The sequence below is a fragment of the Scyliorhinus canicula genome, chromosome 18 (genome assembly GCF_902713615.1).
Source record: "Scyliorhinus canicula chromosome 18, sScyCan1.1, whole genome shotgun sequence".
In the NCBI taxonomy this organism is placed as follows: Eukaryota; Metazoa; Chordata; class Chondrichthyes; order Carcharhiniformes; family Scyliorhinidae; genus Scyliorhinus; species Scyliorhinus canicula.
The window spans coordinates 112,411,535-112,417,775 of record NC_052163.1 but is presented as its reverse complement, the minus strand read 5'-3'; positions in this window follow the sequence as shown (position 1 = coordinate 112,417,775).

Below are 6,241 nucleotides of genomic sequence, written 5' to 3'. Positions count from 1 at the left end.
GGTTACTGGGTTAGGGATACGGGGATAAGGAGGAGGTGTGGGGCTTAAGTGGGATACTCTTTCCAAGGGTCGATGCAGACTTGAAGGGCCGAATGACCTCCTTCTGCTCTGTAAATTCTATGAAGAAGCCTCTGCTTCAACCTAACCATGTATCCAAATAATGTTGGATTGGGACCTGTGACTGAATAAGCCCAAAGCTTGGCAAAGTCTCCCATAACTCAGTAAGATGATTATGTGGCTTTCCTAATCATGAAACAATTTTACTTGGTCACTTTTAGTTTCTAAGGAGAGTGGTGAGTGAGCCGTCAGTTTTGGGAAGATCTTGTAACTGTCCAGTTCCTGGTCTAATTGTGCAGCCTTCGTGGTGCTACCACCAATCATGCATGTTTCCTGGCCAAGTTTGTTTAAAATGTTTGGCCACTTATTTACACTCTTAGCTAATCAACTGATGGGTCAACAAAGGAGCACTGTTTCATCAAGTAAAAAATGTCACAGCGAAAATCATTAGTTGAAATCCAGTTCCAAAAGAGAAGCTACAATTCACAACTACTTGATGTCGGACAGGTTTTTAATCTAGATTTCTATGGCTACTAGATTTCAACACTTAGACTTGGAGAGAACAAAAAGTCAATTAACCTATTAAATCACTGCTTCTAGAATGTTCCACCATAAACAGAAGAAGCTTTGATAGTTCTCAATATAAAATATATATTGCATGCTAACCGGCTTCTATTAAATATTGTGGGTGAGGGTAAGTGATGAAAATTAGGACGATTGTATTCCTTCTTCCTTCCAGCCCCCCCCCCCCCCCCCCACTCATCCGAATCAAAGCCCAGGGCGACAGAGGGAGTATACAACCGGCAGTGATTGGGGGGGGGGGGGGTCCAACAGCGAGATTCCAGTAAGATTTAGATTGATGGATTGAAGAGGAACACCTAATCTCAATTCTCACAGATGTTTATTTATGCTGTCCAATCACCACCTTCAGTGCAATAGGAAGTGAAGGAGGCAAAAGACAATTAAAACTCAAGATAGTTTGTGATCTTAGTTTATTTTTAAATGTAAAGCATATCTCCACCCTTCCAACAGGAGCAATCAGTGACGTGACTTGCAATTTGTTCATGGCGACATTTGACATTAACTTATTTATCTGCCAATCGTAAAATGCTTTGACAGTCGGTGAAGAATTCCAACCAACCAGTAAGAGTTTTGGTTCTCTTGAGTTGGAGATATGAGGCGGGTAAGTGTGTAGATTGCTGGCTGAGGAAGACTTGGAGATCGCTGCTGTAAGGCTTCACCTGTGTGTTATCTGGAAGTACCGTGTTCCTGAAGGCCGCAGTGTCTCCATCTTAACACATGATGATTTAATTACTGGCTGGGGAAGGAGCCCTGACCATCTGCCCAAATGTCTCCATCAACCTAACACTGATTGTAATTTGATTGTCTAGCCAGACGCTGACATGGTCAACAACTCGGTCAACAGGGCAACAGCCATTTAACCGGCAGAGAATCGAGTGATCGATGGTTTATGAAAGTAGTTGAAGGAACAGGCGGATGTATTTTGAAGCAAGTTAGTCTATTGGTAATACGCAGGCTAAACTCAGATAGGGGTGGGGGCAGTTGTGGTTAGAGAAGGGGCAGAGTGACTGGGAGGTGTGTTACAGAGTGCACGGAAACTCTGTTTGCAAGGTCAAGTTAAAGTGTGGTTCGCTATTATTTGAGTTGCCCCAATTGCAGGTTTATTTTGTCCAGACTTTGAAATGAACTATTAATACAAATGGCCATTCGCCAATGAGGGTAGGGAGATGGGTGGGGATGGGGAAAAGGATAGATTTGGGGGAGAATAGATTGGTGTGGTGGGGGGGGTGCTGTCTTGTGAAATCAAACAAGGCAGCCCCGATATTTACAAAGCCAGAACTGTTTCGGACCCTCCCAGAGAGCCCCTTAGTATGTATGATAACCTGGGGCATGCTTTCTCTCTCTCTCTCTTTCTCCTTGTTGTTTACACTGAGCTCAACAACATGGCTCCAACTTTGATTATCTTGTGTCCTGGCGTCAGCTCATTGAATCCAATACACTCCTTTGAAAAGCAGTAAAGAAAGCTCGTGACACGCAAGCATGTAACTGAATAAGCTGCGATTTCAATCCAGTTATTTATTCTCAAAATTAATATATAATAAGCTTTTGTTTATGGTTTACACTATTTTGTATTGCTGCTTTATCTGAGCAGCACTTGTTCATGTTGATCTTGTGTCGAACCTTCCATTGGGTATTTTTAATGTGAGGTTTAATCAGTATTAAACACTAATTGGTGAATTATTTTAAGGTTAATTCAATGGAGGATGCAAACTGTCCTGATTGCATTTCATTGAGAACTGTACTGTATTCCTGAACATGTATGTGAAACTTTCATAACTGCTGACTGTGCCATACATTGACAGGATATTGGTGTTTTTTAAAGGGTGGTGTGTTTACACATCAGTAAGTGGGGCCTGTGCCTATCTCAAATAATTCGTAGGAGACGATATCAAACCACTTGGTTAAAAACCATGTGTGGATTCAGTTGATTTTTAACCTAAGATTTGCTGATAGCTGCAGAGTTTTATACCCCAAGAGGCAATCAATCCTCTGCATAAAGTTGGGGCTCCATGCAATTTGACTCTATCCCACTCAATTAGTAAACACCCATGTTTTATATTGTGTTAATTGGTTCGTGGGCGAGGGCGAAGGGGCAGTGGCTTGGGTGGGTCTCTATTCAATGTTTCACTTTAATTAGGGAGATGTCTGCACGGACTTTCGAGTCGCTCCCTCTTGCTGTGCAGAAATCCAGGCTGCTAGTTATTCTCACTTGCTTTTAAAGATTATCGTGTGTGTGCGCGCATATACACAGACTGGTCTATCTGTTGGCACTACTGTTAGAATTTCTGGCTTTACAATGAAATTGAACAATAAAATTTCAATAAAGGGACTGATTTTCCTTTGTGCCTTTTCTTCCTAGGTACCATTTCACCCAAACTTATAATAATCACTTATTGTCACAATGAAGTTACTATGAAAAGCCACTAGTCGCACATTCCGATGCCTGTTTGGGGAGGGCGGTATAGGAATTGAACCTGCGTCATTGGCCTCACTCTGGATCACAAGCCAGCTGTCCAGCCAACTGAGCTAAACTGGCCCTCCAGATAGGGTGGAGGTGTGGGCTTGGGTAGGGTGCTCTAGGGCAGCCTGGTGGCGCAGTGGTTAGCATTGCTGCCTCACGGTGCTGAGGTTCGGGGCAGCCCAGTGGTGCAGTGGGTTAGCCCTGATGCCTCACAACGCTGAGGTCCCAGGTTCAATCCCGGCTCTGGATCACTGTCCGTGTGGAGTTTGCACATTCTCCCCGTGTTTACGTGGGTTTCGCCCCCACAACCCAAAGATGTGCAGGGTAGGTGGATTGGCCACGCTAATTTGCCCCTTGGGGAAAAAATGAATTGGGTACTCTAAATTTAAAAAATAAAATAAAAAATGTTTTAAAGGTAGGGTGCTCTTTCCGAGGGCTAGTGCAGACCCGATGGGCCGAATGGCCACCTTCTGCACTGTAAATTCTATGGTCCCACATCAGTCCAGGAATATGCCTCCTTTGCCCTGGACTCCACCCTCTGGCTGCCCCCATTATAGCAAACTGTTTCTCACTATCCTAGGATTTAATCACCTTGAACACCTCATTAGATCACCCCTTAATCTCCATATTAGAGGGGATTCAAGCTTTGCCAATGCAACCTGTCCTCCTAATTTAATCCTTTCAGCCCTGTGGTCTTGATATTCAGGTTCCCTGGGTGTACGACCTGCTTCAAAGGTCTGGTAAGCAATTGCCCACTCATCAATCCACAAGATAATGAAGATCGCGGTGACTAGTTTTAGTGTTTGAATCCATTTTGTTAAATGGGAAGAGCAGGATCGGCCTGTGCATTCCCAGAGGATGTCAGCTGACAGTGTCTGATTTATGATTTGATCGTGCTGTTGGTGTGTCAGGGATGGGGTGAGCTGTTGCTGTGGAAACAGGCAGAGAATAACTCTTCCCTGTGTTGCCATGAGGATTGCAGTACAAAGTACCCTTCATCGCACCCTGCTTTAATCGGGTGGTTTGTGAGAGTGAGTTTAACATTGTTAAATGCTGGAGCAATGCTGCAGTTCTGTAAGGATTAGTTTAAATCCGCTTTTCTGTTACAAATATTTTGGATCTTTTTGGTAATGCATCTGGGCTGCCCCATTTAGAATTGTCAATGGCACGTGGGTCCCACGCACACTGACTCTCACTGGGGTACGGGTTCCACACACACTGACTCTCACTGGGGTACGGGTTCCACACACACTAACACTCACTGCGGTATGGGTCCCACACACACTGACTCTCACTGGGGTACGGGTCCCACACACACTGACTCTCACTGGGGTCTGGTTCCCACACACACTGACTCTCACTGGGGTACGGGTCCCAAACACACTGACTCTCACTGGGGTACGTGTTCCACACACACACTGACTCAATAGGGTACAGGTTCTGCACACAGAATGACTCACTGGGGGTACCAGTCCGACCAGCACTGATTCTTACTGGGGGTATGGGTTCCACACACTGACTCTCAGTGGGGTAAGAGTTCCACTCTCTCCAGAGTACGGGTTCCACATATACTGACTGACTCTCTCTGGGTTATGTGTGCCACACACACTGACTCAATAGAGTACATGTTCCAATATCATTGCAGCACATTGATGTTTGTGATAAACTCTGGCTATCCTACTTTCTCAATGCAATCTTCAATCAACGAATAGGGTCTGAATCCATTTTTGTTACACTTTCTTTGTGGTAATCGACACACAGTCTTTGTGATCCATCTGGCTTCAACACCATCATGATTGATAATCTCCAGTTACTGTGACAGGGCTCTGAAATGTCATTTTGAAACATGAATTCAGTTTCCTTTTGCACTTAAGTTAATTTTACTGGATTCAGTCTAGGGATATTGTCGTCTTAACTGAACTATCCACATCATCTAAATCTCTTTTCTCTAGATTATTTTCACAAATTCCTTTTGTGACTGCAAAAGACTTTTTGGAAGGTAACTCAGTATCACAGATTGCTAAACACTTCTCATTGTCCAATTTAATTAGACAAACGTCAATTTCAGAATTGTTCATTTCTACCCCCTTTTCCCTTATTTACCACGATCAGTGCTTCCTTCTGGCTATCTTCCCTGTCCAAGTACATGACACACTCTGATCCTTTCCTTAGTAATTACTAAATAGTTCATTTCACGGTGGCGCAATGGTTAGCACTGCTGCATCACGCCGCCGGGTTCAATCGGGCTCTGGGTCACTGTCCATGTGGAGTTTGCGCATTCTCCCTGTGTTTGTGTGGGTTTCGCCCCCACAACCCAAAGATGTGCAGGGTAGGTGGATTGGCCATGATAAATTGCCTCTTAATTGGAAAAAATGATTTGGGCACTCAAATTTTTTTTTTTATTGTTCACCTCACTCAGTCTCTTTTTGATCTGGTCCGGCCCACTAAACCTTTGTTGCCCTTTTAATAGTGAGGCTCTATTTATAATATGATATGTCCCAACAGCGTCGCCAATACTGTGGGTATTTCTAGTTAACTCGGTGAATCACAAGTCTTTCCCTTATATCAGTCAAATGACCACGCAACCAATTAGTCAGTTCAAAAGATGGTTTATTTACACATACTAGGATTGTCGTGTTAAGCACATTGAGATAACACTGGCTGCAACTGGATGCAGCTATAACTCAAGTCGACACCAGACCTTGAGTTTAGTTCAACTTGCTTCATTGAACCTGTCACACAGTTAGCACAGTTCTCTGTGAGTTCGACACTCTGCTAATCTTGCTGTGATTTCTCTATCTAGACTCAACCAGACTAGCTCTTCTCCATGTGCTGTATGCGTTACGTGATATGTACACTGGACTCGCTCTGTAGATGTCCCGAGTTGAAAGAGGCGGAGTGTGTGTGCCTTGCACCTTTTATAGTGGGAAACCACCTCCCAAGTGTTCTGCCTGCTGATGGTTATGTCCTGTCCCCTGTGCTCATTAGCTGCCTGTCTGTATCTCATTAAGTGCCTGTCAGCATATCATGACAAGGATTACTTCGACATGCAAACACAATATCTACTACGAGTTAAACTACACCTATCAGCTACAATTACCTATACTTCAGGGTGAACGGCACTGTGCAAATGGATAAGGC